At 35.1% G+C, this 17,612-nt stretch overlaps 1 protein-coding gene and 1 long non-coding RNA gene across 5 annotated transcripts in view; one reads left to right on the top strand and one right to left on the bottom strand.

The window, feature by feature from the left end:
* The window catches only part of MACROD2 (mono-ADP ribosylhydrolase 2), a 2,007,046-nt gene that overhangs the window by 679,068 nt on the left and 1,310,366 nt on the right, over positions 1-17,612 (top strand). The gene's annotated exons all lie outside the window — the stretch shown is intronic.
* The window catches only part of LOC111092044, an 84,790-nt gene that overhangs the window by 46,109 nt on the left and 21,069 nt on the right, over positions 1-17,612 (bottom strand). Inside the window, exon 2 of the long non-coding RNA XR_005377552.1 lies at positions 8,186-8,344. This is a non-coding gene — a long non-coding RNA (uncharacterized LOC111092044). The remainder of the gene's footprint in view (positions 1-8,185; positions 8,345-17,612) is intronic.

The raw sequence follows: 17,612 nt of genomic DNA, 5'->3' as shown, positions 1-17,612 counted from the left end.
TTTTGCAAATCTGATCGGAGTATATGTAGACTTCCAAAACTCCTTCCTACTCACATAGGTAAAGGTAAAGCGTACCTCAGAGCAAATCTTAAGCCATATTTATGTACTGAAAACCTACGAATGTACAAAACATTGTGCAGGTACTAAAAATGGCATGAAAGAAAGAAATACATGACATGTTCCCTGCCACCAGTACCTGATTAACTAGATGAAGAAATAAAGCATATACACATATAAAAAGCTAAAGACAATACTCTTATCAATTAATAATTTGGTATAGTAGAACAAGTCATGATTAATTGCCAAAAAACATGAAATGCATGTGGAAGAAGTTAAGTGATCTGTTATGGATTGCAGTCATCTGGGAATTCTTTTTTTTTTTTTTTTTCATCTGGGAATTCTTAATAGAAAACAAGGAAGGTATTTAATCTGGATGGGAAAGGATGGGCAGAATTTAGGAAGTAAGGACAAAGGTGGGAGGTTAATTCAGGCTAGAGCACAAGTGTAAAGAGAGGCAGCACAGTAAGAGACAAAGATTATTATCCCTAGTGGGTCCAAGGACACAAACAAAAATGAGATCAATAAATCACTTTGGATAGAGAAGAACTTGGACAAATAGACTGGAGAAACGTGAGCTAAAAAGTCATGTTGTCAGCCCTTGAGTGCCAGCATTGACTGAACCTGTTGCTCTGAAGGTGAGGCAAATGGACAGAAATAGAAAAATGATATGATCAGAGTTGTCCATTAAGAAAAGTATTTAGACAGTGGAGGGCAGAGAATGGATGTCTACAAGGGGAGGCAGTATGTGTAGCTCTGCTGCAGTGGGGCAGACCATGAGCTCACCTCACCATGTATACTTCTCACCACTGCTGCTCAGCCGGCTGTATGCAAGGAGCCCCCAATTCATCTGCCCATCTAGTCACCTCACAGTGGTCAGAGTGATCGTTGGAACATATCAGTTGCTTGTCACTCCCAACAAAAACTCTCAATATGGCCTATAAAGTTATTCTTATTTTCATTTCTGTGTCCTATTCTTAAACATGGCCTACAAGGTGTGGCTTTCCACCCTCTCTCTGGTCTTATCTTCCACTTTATTCACATGTTTTCTCTAAGCATGTTCAATTAAAAAAAAGAAAGTATCCTCATCTTTGTGTTCATCATGCTCCCTCCCATTGTAGATCCTTTGCACATGGTATCCCCTCTTCCTGAAATGCTCTTCTTTCCCCTCACTGTCTTATAAATTTTTACTTATCTTTCAGATCAGCCCAGTCTTCTTTCAAGACCTCCTTGACTAGAGTCAAATCTTTTCATCAAAGGATCTCATAGCCCTATGTCTCTCTCTCTCTCCTTTGTGCTTTTATTATATATACAGTTTCTACTTTTATCCAATTACTTGATTAATATTGGTTTTCCCCAGGGACCACAATTTGGTTTTGCTTTTTGTTGAAGTTCAGAATCTAGCATATGCCTAGTCTATAGTAGAGTCTTACTAAATATATAGTGTGTGTCGGGGGATGGAGGAGGACTATAATTAAAATCTAGGATGTGAAAATTTCTGCATTTGAAGTCTTCAGTTATTGGAAATGTTATCTTTACATACCTTTGACATTGATTTTTTTAAAAAATAGTCAGTGGTAGAAGTATATATATTATATATATAGTCGGCAATAGAATTATATAATCAAATTGTAGACTGATCTTGTTAATAATAGGGCTAAGATTGTACTTTTTGCTCTGCCTCACATCCTTCCAACCTAGGTGTCAGGAAACATCCTGTAGGGATGTAAAGCTGCACCGAAATGCAGAGAACTTCTGGAGAAAAAAATACTGCCCTGTTTCAAATTGTCCCATCTGCTCAGACAGGGTCAAGCTTTCTGAGCCCTAGGAAAACCAAAACAAGACAGGATTTCTAGTTTTTACAGATTTTAAAGTAAGGCTTAAGGTCTGTGAGACAAAAGGGAACTGTTTTTGTTGTAGTTTTTAAGTTAAACATAAACTGAGGGTGAGAAAACACAGAAATCACAAAACTTGGAATTCACTTAAAGACTATCCAGCTGCAACTGCATTATTCAGGATCCTTTTGCTGCTAAAATAAAAAAATGATACTTAACCAATCAGGATGAAATGCCAATTTGAGAGAAAGGTAATGTGAAACTTTCATAAGTCATCTAAACACCAAGAAATCTGTTACATTCTGACTTCCAACCTGCTCTGTTGCTATGAAAACTTATTCTCGTAACTCAGCTCTCTGAACACTACATATTCATGCAATTAAAATTATTTCTGAGAGATGGACTCTGCAATGATATGAGGGAGTTTTCCTTCAGTCTACTTAGAATTTTTCCAAAGAAAAACAGCCACATAATAAGAGTCATGCTCTTTTGGAATGATTCTGCTTTACAGTATCGAAATTTCTTCTCATGATCTAAACATTAGAAGGTATTTTTTATGTGAGGTGGCAGTTGTCTTGGGACATGTCTCTATGGTGTTTGCTAAATTAAAGTTCATCTTTTCAGGCCCATCCTTTATTTTTTTTTTTTTTCAATAGTTTGCTGGCAAAATCAAAAGACCTTGCTTCGTTACCCTTGCAAGGTGGAGCAGAACTGGTAGGATGATCACAGGAGAGTGAGCAGGCTCTAACATTTCTTGAAAAGACAATTTCCATTTCATTGGCAAAGGGACCGCATCCTGTGTTGCAGCCAATTCTTAATTCTTTCTGCCATTGGTTCAGAGGGTCAGGCTTTTGTGGGGAGGGATTATTTGTTTCTTTAAAATCCACCACAGTTCTTTTCCCTCCCGCCTTTTCTTTCTTTTGTGGCCTGGAACAATACAATGTTAGTGATTTTTCAGTTCCTGACTTGCAGAAAATCCATCTATAATTGGAAAAATGTAGTTAAATTTAATACTGCAACTCGAGGCGAGATAGAAGTGAAGGTGGCTTAACATGTGAAGTGGGTAAAAAAAAATGTGTAATTGAAACAGTATGATGTTGATGAGGCAGTGTGTGAGGCTGTCAGGAAGCATTATAATATGCTGATGAGCGGGACCAGCTTCCTAGCTCTGCTTTATGCACATGCTCCATTATATTCGGTGGGGAAAAGGAACCTGGCATATTAATTGGCTTTGTTTTTAGAGATGTAGATTTTAGAGATGCAGAAATTTTCATATCTGGTTTCTGTAAAGAAATTTGCAATATGTCCTAAAACCAGTTTTAATCTTGAATGTCAACAGACAACCTTCAGAAATAAAAACCCTTCATTTATTTTTAAAAATTAAAACAAAAAGATATTTTGAGTATTATTATAAGCACTGACTAGAAATTCTTGCATGTGAAATCTCTAATTTTCTGTGCTGAATCAAAATAATTAATTTTATAAAAGTACTGTAAACAAATTAAAGTACTGTAAAATGTGAAATACAGAAAAGAAATTATACTACGTTTTTGTTCTGTTTTGTTTTGGAATTTTACAGTTCTTTGCATAAAAAGATATGCAAACTGATATGTTTGTTTCTTGTACAATCATCAGCAAGTTATTCAGGATATGTCTATCTTTTTGTCTGTCCCTTTTCTTGAGGGCTGCTTTGTGTGTGTGGGTTTAGGGGCGGATAGAGGTGAAACTGTAGGAGGGTGGTAAGAATAAATATTAATGAACCTTAAATATTTCTTTCTTTTAAAAAACTGAATAAAAGTATTCATTTAAAAATCTTATAAAATGCTATACTTTATTTTCATTTTTTTAATCTCTCAGTTATTAGCAGATTGCTATATCAAATACCTTTCATGTGGGTTTTTTTGTTTTGTTTTGTTTTGTTTTGTTTTCTGTTTAACATTTCCAAATATACTTAAGGGATAAGTATTCATTAACTGAGGAGTGCCTAACCTTTTGCAGAAAGAGGATTAAATTTTCATTTTCCTCAAGATTTAAGATGACCAGCAAGAGGATAAGGAAGTAGGGCTTTGGGGAGGGGGAAAAGATTGAAGACAGGTAGGAGAACTAACCCTGGAGTCACTGGGATATTAGAAGGTGATTTTCAGTTACTTGCCTGAGTTCCTAGAAAGCCAGGGGCCCAAGAGTTGGAAAGGTGCCTTCATGGCTTTTGACCTCTGGAAATAACTGTGGACTTAGCTGAAGCTAGTTGGAGTCAGAGGAAAAGTGGAGTGATGGACACAGCAGGAAGGAGTAATTATTCTCCCTAAACACATAGTCCAAGATAGTACCTTTAAAACACACACACACACACACACACACACACACACACACACACACCACAGAAGCATGCACATATATACACACATATATGTGAATTTATACATATGTGTATATATTAATAAGGTGAAATTACACGGGGACACAGTATTAGAAAAAAATGCTGTCGTATTTGTGGTTCAGATATCAGTGTTGTAAGACTGAGGCAGAAAGAGAAGCTGGTCAGTGAGTAGATGTCTTTTAGCCTCCCTCTCATCTGGTAGTGCAGAACCCCCAACGCTCTTATACAGTTTGTTCCCATAAATCCATCAAGCCTTTGAGGCTGATGGAAGGTGCTTCAGATCCTATAATTTATGGTGTCTGGGTTCTTGTTCAACACAAATCATGGTTTCCTGGATGAGAAACCCTGTTTAGGAATTTAAATTATCAGAGAATCAGAGCAGCCTGAAACAGTCATCGTTGATACTAGAGTTTCTAAGAAATAATTATGAGAAACAAAATTGTTTGGAAACTTTTCCAGAAAATGATAGAATGAGTAATATAATGCTGGTAGGGACACAGTCTCACCACAGAAAAAGAAAGTTCAACTCTAACTAGGCTTCTTTTATCTAGATTTAGTTATTCTTTTTGTCTTTGTTTTCCTTAAATAAAATATATAAAGAGGAAATGATTGCCTCTTGTCTAGAATGCTTATACATTTTACACTTTAAAAAAGTATATAATGGGGCACCTGGAAGCCTGGTTAAGCAGCTGCCTTTGGCTCAGGTCATGATCCTGGAGTCCTGAGGTGGAGGTCTGCATTGGGCTCCCTGCTTCCCAAGCAAAAGAAAAATAAGCTTTTCTGTCCACTTGAAAATCTCATTTCAGAGCCCTCTTTCACCTCCTCTCAGTTCTTCCCAAAGTCTTGATAGAGTTTGAGAATCCCTCAATTCTCACTTACTGAATTTATTCATATAATCCATTTTTACTATATTTCTCCCAAGACTGAGGTGCAAAGGGAATGAGAATGGGAATTTTGGAATTATAGATGATCTGATTTTATAGATCATTTCAGATTTTATCTGAATTTATAGATGATCTGATTCTAATTTTTAAAAAATAAAAAAAGTCTTCTAATTTTTGAGATATTCACTCTCAGTTATTTAAGAATATTGACAAAAAATAAGTGATTTAATTAAATTATCCTAAGATACATACTTCTTAAAAAAAGAAAAGAAAGAAAGAAAAAGGACTGTTGTTATGTATCCTGAATCCCTAGAAATGATGTGTGTTCAAGAGAAAGAAAAAGAAGGTCTGAATTTCAGGTGGATATCAGTTGAAAATAATACTTTGCATTCCTTCTTATTTGAGGCCTGTGACTGGTGATGGAAGAAGCACTTTAAAGACCGTGACTGTGCCCTCAACATATACACAATCCACAGTCATGTCCCATGCAAGCCTTGGACCTTCAGTGGGTAGAGAAAGCATAATAGGAAAAGAAATATAAAACTGATGGATAGTAGATGGTACGGATGAAAGGATATGTGGGCAGCTGTGTCCTTCTCATGTCGATAATTTCACCTTTTATCTTCCTGGAGATAGACTCCTATATCAGCTGATTTACAGAAAACTTTTAAAAAAGATAATTGTATATGCTTTAAAATGGAGGATGTTATGCTAAAACATCCTCCTTTTGTTGGTATTTTTTTTTCTTTTATATAGTGATGAATACACAATGAGTCTAGTAATTTGATACTTGTAAGTCTTAGGCTTCAGTAAAAACCACAAACTATATATTATGACTATAAACCTAATTGATCTTTATACTAAGTTGCAGTACTTCTAATTGATTCAGTTAATATATCAGATGTAGTTATGCTTTAAGTAAATTTCTTTTTGTTAAAGAAAGTAAGTAAATTATACATATATATATATATATATATATATATATATATATATATATATATGTTCTTTGTAAGCCCTTGGCACAGATGATTTGGGAAAGGGCTCCCATCAACCAGGGCATTGAACATTCATCATGAGTAATTTGCTGTTTTGGTTGATACAGTTGTCATATCATAGTCATTTCCTCCTTTAGTTAGTGTTTTAGCCTAAAGGCAGAAGATTTATATTTTTTTAGACTGATTCATTTCCCAGCTGCCAAGCAACTTCTTTTAACCACATTTACAAATTGCTGGATGCATCTGCATACACACATAATGAATTGATAAATATTAGATGAAAGATATGTTGAAATAAATTAAAAGTTAAAACACGTGGAGTATATTTACATTTAGATCAATCTAGAAGGTGTGTTTAAAATAGGAGTATATCTTTCAGTTCTATAACGAGCGCCTATTGGAGCAAGCACAATTAATCTTGGCCTAAAAATGAGGAATAATTATTTAGTGTCTCTTTGTTTGATGGCCTAGATTACTGCAAAAGCCTGTGAGTGATTCCACAAAATGTATACTTAATGGAGCTTCCTGAATTGCCTTACTTTAGTAGGTTGCTTCCATATTCAAAACATTTTCATGGCTTTTCATGTCCTTAAATAGAAGTTGAAATTTCTAAGCTTGACGTTCAAAACTCTCGTAAATTTGGACCAAAGTTATCTTCTTAACCCCATGATCATCTTAGATGATTTCAACCAAGGTGGCCTTTTCTTCTTACCTCCATTAATTGCCCTAACCTTGCAATATCCTTCTCTCTAATCTCTGCCCACCCTCCCCGCCCCCAAAGGGTCACTGGGATAGAGAGAATGTAAACTTAGGTCTGTGACACACCAGAATTCTAAACTGGCCTCTTTCTCCTACTAAGTAGGTAGCTTTGGGCAAATGAATTCTCTCTTCTAGGGCTTAGTTCCTAACTCTGGACAGGTATATTAGTTAGCTATTGGTACAATAATGTAACCAACAACCACAAAAACTCAGTGGCATAAAATTAAATGTTTTTTCTCATGCATCTGTGGATTGGCTGGTCTCACCTCTAGGTGCTGAGTTCAGTTTAGTATTTCTCCACAGGTCTCCCATACTTTGGAGGATCAGTGGCATACAAGGATTGTATTTCACATAGGGATGGTAAAAACTATGCAAGTACAATTTAAGTCTTTGCACCAATTTGTCCTATGGATGTCACATCACTGGGTAGCGAAATAAAATCCACCCCTAATGGAAGGAATTGTATAGGGGAAAAGATAAGGATAAAAGGATGATGGTGGATAATTGGAAACAATAATGGAGTCTATGACAGTAGTATTATTGGGGGATTAATTTGAATCATCTAGATTAGGTTTCAAGTATAGCATGTGGCACAAAGGCAGTCAACACATTTGACTTTTTCTCTCTACTTCCCCCACCCACACCTGTTCAAACCCTTCTTTGTCCTTTAGTCTCAAAATAGATGTCATCTCTTTTATGAAGTTTCCCTTGCTTTCACCTCTAATTAAAATTAACTGCTTTTTCCTCAGTACTTAATGCATTGTCTATAATAATTCACTTAAGGCCTTTATCTCTTCCCCTATATTAAGTTTAATCATCATAAGTGGGTTGTAAAACTTGTAAATAGTGTTTTATTACTGGAACTTCCTGTGCTTTTCACACAGTAGGCATTTAGTGAATATTTGTTGGACATAAATTTTCAATCAGTTTTTTATTTTCTCTTTTATTGAAATATATATATAGTGCAGCTGATATAGCCCTGCATCTTCTCCTCAATCTTAAATTTTCTTATCAGCTCAAGTAGAACCCAGTTTCTATTTAAGAAGCCATATTGGTTCCCAAACCTAGTGAAACATCAAAATCAATAAAATTATTTCAAAAATCCCCAAAATTATAATAACAAGCTTGTGAGTAAACTGGAAATGAAGTTGTATATTATATGCATATAATCTTTAATCTAAGCTCTCATATTTACTTAGAACAAAGGTGATAATTTCTTGACAAATATGAGAGTTGACCATGCAGAAATTACACAAAGAAAACATTATGCCTGCTCACCTCCTTTTTCATTCTTCCTGGTATTCTTGTCAGACTGTAGAGCTCCTGATCCTCACACATCTGAGTCAAGCCAGTTTGCTGATCCCATGTCTTTTCTGTCCCTCTGACTTGCACTTTCTGCATAAAATGCTAGTCTGACTGCATATCTGACTTTATCATCTGCAGAGTAAAGATGATATTTTATATCAGATCAAATGATATTAGTAAGAACCTGAGATATAGGAAATGATTTGTCAGCTTATATTAGTCTGACTTTGGTCTCTGTCAGTGACCATGAGAGACATTTGGTGGGACCACTACCTTATGTGACCACTTTGGAGGTTCAAATCATAGCCCAAACATCTCCCTTTTAATTATCAGCATTTCATACTTTTTTGAGTGGCTTAAACTCAAAATTTTTGCCATTCCTATTGCCACAGATATCCATAGCAAGGCAGGATAAGGAAAATGACACAAAGAACATGTACTTGTGTGCTACCTTCTTTGTGGGGTGACTGTGATAAGAAGGAAAGACTGCTGAACTGAGAATCAGAGGTTCTGGGTTGTAATGTCTGCCCTGGCACTCATTACCTGGGTCTCAGTTATTTCTTCAGGAGAGTGAGTTACATACATTAAGTTTTTTTTCTCATGTATGTGTGTGTGTATTAATTCCAGTATAGTTAATATACAATGTTATATTAGCTTCAGATGTACAATATAGTGATTTAACAATTCTATACATTGCTAATAATGAAGCAGCAAAAAGGGAAATTAAGAAAACAATCTTATTTACAACTGTACCAAAAATAATAAAATACCTAAGAATAAACTTAACCAAGGAAGTAAAAGAACTGTACTCTGAAAAGTATAAAATGTTGATAAAAGAAATTGAAGATAACATGAACAAATGGAAAGACATTCCATGCTCATGGATTGGAAGAACAAATATTGTTAAAATGTCTATACTACCCAAAGCAATCTACAGATTTAATGCAATCTCTGTCAAAATATCAATAGCATTTTTCAAGAACTAGAAAGAACAATCCTAAAACTTGTATGCAACCACAAAGATTGTGATATATATTCATAGTATAAATATATATGTGTGTGTATGTATATATATGTGTGTTTCTATATATATATATATAAATACGTGTGTGTATATATATACACATATATTTTTGATTATGGTATTTTGCAGCTCCATTCATTGAAAATTAAAGGGCTAAAAAGAGAGTAGAAGAGATAAAACATTATATAATTATATAATGTTTATATAATATAATGAATATATAACATATATTATATAATATAATATATATATATTATATAATGTGGTTTTGTGCCATTGCCAGTCACTATTTTGGAATTTAGCATGAAAGCCCATATTCCTTTTGTTATTATTATTATAAAAATTGTAAAAAAATATGTTTACCTCCTCCTAAAGACGATATTTCTGTATTCCTTGAATTTCTTACATTGTTTCTTAGAAAGCTTGGATGGAATTTGTTATCCAGGATGCCAGAGTCTCATTATAAAACATATCAAAATAATTTTAGAAGACTTTGTTTTAAATGTCTATTGTCCACTGGTTAATTTTAGCTGTATTTCCTTATATAAATTTTTATGAGTATTTCTATTTTGATGCTATTCAGCTTTTCACACTATATATATATATATATAGTGTGAAATATATATATATTATATATATATATTCATATCCCTTGGTGTGTAGGCCATTATGACTCTGATTCCAAATTATATAATATGTGTTAAATGCAATTTCATTCTCATAAAGGAAATATTACTGACTGTTCTTCTAATGGTTTCCATGCAAAATGAATTATGCTGTATTGTAATCTGGATTCTTTTAGTTTTCCTGTGAGAAATGGTCTGAAATTATATTCTGTTGTTTAAACTGTTGGATATCTCTTACTAGACTTGTGTAGAGGATGAGAACTGAGATAGCTTTCCTTTCCTTTCTTCTTAGTATACTGACATAGCAAAAAGATTAAGATTTATTTCTTTAGAGCTATAGATGTTTTACAGGTCTCAAAATAATTAAACATGCTAAGTCTTTTAAAAACAGGCACTCTAAAACAAAAACAAAAACAAAAACAAAAACAAAACAGGCACTCTGTAAAAATGGATGTGCTAAATTCTTGGACTAAGATTTTTTGTTTTTGTTTTTTTCAAATTAATATCCCCTTCCCACCCAGATATAGAGGAAATTCAGTATAATTGTTAAAAGCACGAGCTCTGGGTCAGACTGATTTGATTTATGTAACACTTTCTGCCTCTATTGGCCTGAGCAAGTCATATAAATACCTGAAAGCTCAATTTCACTACCTTCAAAATGGGGCTTATGATAGTTCCTGCCATTTATTTCATTCAACAAAATTTATTATAGCCCTGGCATGTGTCAGTTTATGTGCTAGATGCTAGGGATGCCCCATAAGACAAAATTCCTATTATTGACATCTACTCAGAGGAAGATTGAACTATATAAAATAAATAAGCATTAAAAAACAGTGGTAACCACTCTGATAAAATAGTGACTGGGTACTATATTAGGTTAGATAATTTTTAAAATTCTTTATAGAGAGGATATATTTAAGCTGAAACTTGAATGAGAAAGAGGTAACCATACAAAGATCTCAGAGAAGAACATTCAAGGAAAAGGAAACAGATATCGTAAAAGCCCTAGGACAAGAATGAATTTGCTATGTTCAAGAAACAGAAAAAAAGCCTGTGAGACATGAGCATATGATCTAAGGTGAAAGCTATACAGAGTTCAGAGAAGGAAAAGATCAGAAATTGTGGAGCCTTCTAAGCCAGGACAAAGGAGTCTAGGTTTTATGCATAAGCATTATTGGGAGCCATTGAAAGGTGTAGTGAAGGGAACACCATAGCTTACTTAATATTTTTAAAAATGTTTTTTTGAGATAGCTTGTGGACAATGGCACAAAGGAAGGAAGACTTGTGGGAGACCACTGCAATAGCTCAGAGGAGAAATATAGTTAGATGAGTTGGTAGTTCTAGATGTGGAGACAAATGGGTAGTTTACAGTATGTTTCAAAGGTGAAATCTACACAACCTGCTAATGGATTAGATATGGGGAGAGATCCTGGGTGGCTCAGAGGTTTAGCGCCTGCCTTTGGGCCAGGGCATGATCCTGGAGTCCTGGGATGGAGTCCCACATCAGGGTCCCTGCATGGAGCTTGCTTCTCCCTCTGCCCCTCTCTCTCTCTTTCTCTCTCTCTCTCTCCTTCTCTGTGTGTCTCATAAATAAATAAATAAAATCTTTTTTTTTTTTTAAAGGATTGGATATGAGGAGTGAAAGGATGGGAAGAATCAAGAACAAATCAGACATTTTTTTTTTTTTAAGATTTTATTTATTTGACAGAAAGAGAGGGAGAGAGAGAAGGCACAAGTAGGGAGAGTAACAGAGGGAGAAGGAGAAACAAGGAGCCTGATACAGAGCTCAGTCCCAGGGCCCTGGGATCATGCCCTGAGCTGAAGGCAGATACTTAACCGACTGAGTCACTCAGGCATCCCAAATCCTGGGTTCTTAACTTGAGCAACTGATGGGTGGTGACACCATTTCCTGAATTGGGCAGGATGGAGGAGAAGCTGTTTGGGACAGGATATCAGGAATTCTGCTTTGGCCTTGTTAACATTTAGGTGAGAATGTTAAACAGCACCTGAAGATACGAATTTGGTGTCTAGGGGACCAGTCAGGGCTGAAAACAGAAATTTTAGTCATTGACACATAAACACCGGGGGGTGAGTGAGACCATCTATGCAGAGAATGGAAATGGAAGAGAGAAGGCCTCCCAGATGAGTCCTATACTCTACCAACATTTAGGGGTCAGCCAGAAGAGGGGTCAGCAGAGGATACCGAAAAGGCACATGCAGTGAAGTAGGAGGAAAACCAGAACATAAAGCCCTGAGGATGCTTGTATGTAGTAACTTCACTATAAATGTTAGTATCTTATCTGAGTTTCTTCAGAATACTGAGACAGGTAGATTGAGAAGTGATCCCAGGAAGTGCTGGTAAGGACATGGAAACTGAGACAGAGCAGGGGAGAAAGCCAATGAGAAATGATTTAGCAAGCAGGTCATCATAGGAGAAACTGGAACTCAGTCCTGTCGCTGACCGCCGGGAAACAGCATGGTGTACTTCTCAGAGTTGCCTCTCCCAAGGGATGAGGGGTATTTATCCTCCACCCACATTTGTCTGTAGCTGAGATGGGCTTTCTGGGATATTAACTCATGGCACTTTTGGTCTGCCCCCAAGATAAAGCCCTCAGGAGGTCTGCAGATACTCCCAGTAGGATACCACAGCATGTACCAGAGCAAATGCTAAGCAGATCTGGGTTGAGGACCAACAGAGTTAGTATGGTTAGCTGTTACTGTTATGTTCCTCACTTGATTGTCTCTAGTCATTTTACCTTTGTTCTTTGAAATATAATAAGAACAAAAGATATTCTAATTGATAACATTAAATTATTAAGAGAAAATTAAAAATCCTTCATTATGGGTCATACCTAAAGATATCACAAACTAGTTGAAGCATATTCATAAATGGGTATGTAATTCTCCTTATATTATTGGCTTAAAGTGGCATTGAATTTTAAGGCATGTTCTTCAGTGCTGAAAATACCATTAAATGGGACACCATTAAATATGAAGATAAGCATGTATGACTTCAGTGTTTGGTATTTTTTGGAATGTCAGAATAAGAATCATATGATACAGTACCTTGAAATTCAATGTTTTTCTCCCAGAGAACTCAAAGGTTACACTTGATGCTTTTCAACACACCTTGTACACATGAAATCACTTGATCCTAACTGCTGGGAAGGTAGTGAGCGAAGTGAGGAGTGTCACGGGTAAAACTGAATTGCTTTTAAGCTTCTTATCTGAGCAAGTGACAATATTGAGACCAAGACTCAAGTTTGTTGGCATTTGATGTGGTTTCCTTTTTTCTCTGCCATAGCAGAAATGGTAAAATGCTTACTTAAGCTCACTATGTGCCAGACAGTGCCAAAGGCACTCTGTAAAATGTGCTAACTTAAGGTAGCATTATCATCCCCATCCTACCCACTGAGTCATAGAGATTAAGTAACTGTGCAGTTCACATCTCAGATGCAAAGCAGGGATTCAAAGCCAGGCATTTTGTTTCCAGAGTCCATTCTCCTTGAATCACTATGTTACAGGGCTTATGTAGCAGGGGTGGGTTCAGATCTTATCACTGAATTGCTTAGATAAATCACTCATATGATTTGTTTGGTACTTCTTCCATAAAGTCACTTTGCTAATCATTTTGCTAGAGATTTAGAAAGAGAAACCTCACCGCCAACAGGCTTATTCTTAATTTAAAAAATTGGGGTATATTTTCCTTAAATCTCTTTTGTATGGTTTCAAGTAACTAGTTTTTCCTGTATTCTAATATACAATCTGTTAACAATGTGATTTTCCCTTTTGTGAATTCTTATATCTTATTGTTAGGTTTAGAAATACTCCTACCAATAAACTTCCACTAAAAATCTGGCTAAGAAAGGTCTGCCAGCCAGCTTATTTACCCTTCCAAGAGGAAGTTGTGTTGATCCAGTTCTTCTCTGAGAAACGTTTCCTTTACATATTTGCCTTAGAAAGATGCTATTACTGTATCATTCCCCAAATATGATTTACCTACTTCCTCTTTAGTTTCTTTTGTTATTACTTGCTCACTGTACCAAATGACTAATCACAATTTTTAGAACAATTTCAAATATGTTATGTCACTTGGCCACAGGGAGATTTTTCATACTAGGTTTGTAAGGAGGTCACTTTCATGACAAAGGACATTCGGATATCTCAGCTTATGGAGAAAGGGCTGTTTTTAGTAGCTCCTGCCCCATATGGAAGAACTCTCCAGTCCTATTAACCCCTAAGATATGATTACTTCCCCCATGCTACTTCATATTGGTACTATTTAAATCCTACTGGAGGAGATTTAAAGGTCCTTCTGCAATCCTTTCATAGCCCATGCATTTCAAAATTAGTAAATACTTAAGTCACTGGCCCCAAAATTCTGTTTCCACTTATATCTATGTTAAAGTAGAGCCACAGATGAAATTATAACACGGTATTTCTTCTCTTATTTAAAATGTCAAGTTCCTATGTTCCAAAAGTTGGTACCAAATTTGTATGTCTGTGTTGTCAGTTTTTACTGATGTTGTTGTTGTTACTTATGGCATATTCCTATAATTCTAATCATTTACAGATGTAGCAATTTATATTTTTTAGTGTTAATTTATGAGAACTGCAAGCAAATGAATTAAGCCAAAGTCCTTATAATTTAAATATTATTTTTTGAAAAGTATTTTAAAAATAAGCAGGCTTAAGTGCTTCCTATTTGAATTGTTATTTTCTTTTTTTTATTATTTTCTTTATTTTTCTGATATTAGCTTGGAACTATGCAATTTCATATGGCATATGTAATAGCTGAAGGTTAAAGACAATACCCATGCCTCTCTTTAATGTCTGTTTTGTCTGATGGTTACAGCCAGATTCTATTAGAAAACCTTACAGAACATGAGAAACTGTTTCACTGCTAACATCTATCTATGTCAGTAGAGGCAGAGGTGAGTTCCAGATATTTTCAGAATCATTTAGAGGTTGATGTTAAGTTCTGTAGAGTCTGGCCGATACAGTAATTTCAGTTTTGTCTAGTTGTATTTAAGTTTTAGGATTTTTAAACAAAAATGGAAAACATTTCATTGGGTTTAGTATAACACAGTTGTTCTAGCCTTCATATAGTTTAAAATAAATGGTACAGAAATAGTTGATAAGTTATAAGAACTATAAATTTGAACTATCATGTTTAAAAATAATATGACTGTCACTGAATATTATAAATTAAAATAAAGTTATACACCTTAGCAATAGATTTTCCACATAAAAATGCTACAGTATATACTTCAAGGCAAGGAAGATCTATTTCTGAGGATATGACTGACTGTATATCCTTAAAATATTTTATCTAACATGTTTAATAACCATTGAAAATATACGGTTGAACTGACTTGGAAATGAAAACATCTTTCAAGGTTAAACTGTGAGTGAGAACACAAATCTGCTGCTCTCCTGTGCTCTTTTGATTGCCTATAACCCAGATAATTTCTGACCTGTGTAGTGGGGAAGAACGAAGGCCCAGGACCCAGGGCCATGCAAATGGAGGAATATTTGTAATCATGAGTTGACCATCTTCTGGACTGGCAGCATGTATTTACACTACTTATTTGCCTGAAAACTTCTGAGCTTAATATTTAAAATACTCTTGAAATAGAAGCAAAGGAAAATCCCCATTAGAGATACACCTCTCAGTACAAATTCTAAATAATTTTATAGATAAAGTTAAAGTAGCCACAAGTTCAGTATGCAAAGTTACACACAAAGAAATCACCATGATCTAGGAGCAACAAAAGCAACACAGATAGAATCATAATATTGGAATCATCAGGTAGGAATATCAATGAGTTTGCATATTATATTTACTAAACTAAGAATTAAAATGTTATTAAGGGTTGAGAGACTATTACAAATTTAGCTTTTTAAAAGAACAAATAGAATTTTAGCAATTAAAATAAGTTTAGCCGTACAAAAGAATGACATCTTGCCATTTACAACAACATGGGTGGAGTTAGAGAGTATAGTTCTAAGTCAGTCAGAGAGAGGCAAATACCATATGATTGCCTTCATATGTGGAATTTAAAAAACAAAACAAATGAACAAAGGAAAATAAAAAGATAAACCAAAAGCCAGACTCTTACCTATAGAGAACACATGGTTACCAGAGAGGAAGTGGATGTGGGGGGATAAGTGAAATAGGTGAAGGAGCTTAAGGGTATACTTATTGTGATGAGCACTGAGTACTGTACAGAATTGTTGAATCACCACATTCTACACTTGAAATTCACTTAACACTGTTAACTGTACTGGAATTAAAAGAAAAAAAAAGGAAAATAAGTGTAAAAATCATTACATGGGCTGAACAATTAAGCACAAACTGGATGATGCAAAGAATTGCAGCAGAAAGAGGAAAACATAAAAGCCAGATAAAGAGATGTGAAGGGTATGGTGAACAACAGGTCTAATATACATTAACTGGATTTCAGAAGAGAATAGGAAAAATGGAGGACACTGATATTTAAAAATATAATGGCTGAGAATTTTCCAGAATCAATGAAGCACACAAATCCTTAAATTCAGGAGCACCAACACATCCCAAGCAGGATAAATAGAAAGAAAACTCACTCTTAGGATACATTGAAGGCTATCTGTAGAACTCCAAAGACAAGAATAAAATTCTGAGGGCAGCTCAGAGAAAGAACAAGGTACCTACGTGAACAACTATTAGACTGACAAGTCTCTCTCATAGCATCAAAGACAAACAGAAAATATTAGATAAAGGTTTAGAGGGCTATGAACTATATCAAACTACATTTATAAACCAAGTGAAATTGTCTACCAAGAATGAGAGCTAAATAAATATCTTTAAGCTGGGAGAATTTGTCACCAGAAGATCTGGACTGAAGGGACTTTTACATATTATAAGGGATTTCTACATGTTATACTTCAAGAAGAAAGACAGTCCTAGAAGGGAAGCCCGTAGTATAAGAAGAAATGATGAGAAAATAAATTAGTAAATATATAGGTAAATTTAACAAAATATGGATTGTATAAATCAATAATAGCATCTGTTTGAAGGATTCAGAGACCGATAAGATAAAACAAGTGCTGGACAAAAGTTGCATGGAAGCTAAGGAGAGACAATCAGAAATAATGTTTTTTTAAAGGTATTTTTTATTATTCAGGATGAAAATTTGGATTACACTAAAACATTTTTAAACTAGGGTTGCATATTATATTTCATAGGATAACTACTAAAATAGTTAAGTGTAAATCTCCCAAACCAGTTACAACACCACACACACATAAATTGCGCATCAAATGTAGTGTCTTTTGTAATTTCAGGAGCTATTGTCTATATATCATCTTGTAGGTCTTACTTGAATCTAACAAGAGTAATGCAAAACTGGTCAGTGACTATCTCTGGTTACTGAAGCAGTCATAAACCTTACAATACATTGAAAACAGCACTTTAAAGATACGAGATCTTTGTTGGATACTGCCGTGGCTATCCCTAGGTGTCTGTTAATAGTTATCCATGTGTAGCTCCAACTTGTGTATGCTTTTCTGATATTCTAAAGCAATTGTCTTAAAGTGTGATGCAGGGATCTCTGGGGAGGGAGGGCGGTATTCCCAAAGACCCTTTCAGAGGATCTATGACATCAACACGATTTTCACGATAATACTAAGGCATTATTTGCCTTTTTTCATTGTCATTTTCTCCTAAGTGTATGGGCAGGCCAGAGGCTACATGAACAGTGATATTTTA

Source organism: Canis lupus, chromosome 24, assembly GCF_011100685.1.
Source record: "Canis lupus familiaris isolate Mischka breed German Shepherd chromosome 24, alternate assembly UU_Cfam_GSD_1.0, whole genome shotgun sequence".
Lineage (NCBI taxonomy): Eukaryota > Metazoa > Chordata > Mammalia > Carnivora > Canidae > Canis > Canis lupus.
The sequence above is the reverse complement of the archived record's forward strand: the minus strand, read 5'-3'. Positions and strand labels throughout refer to the sequence as shown.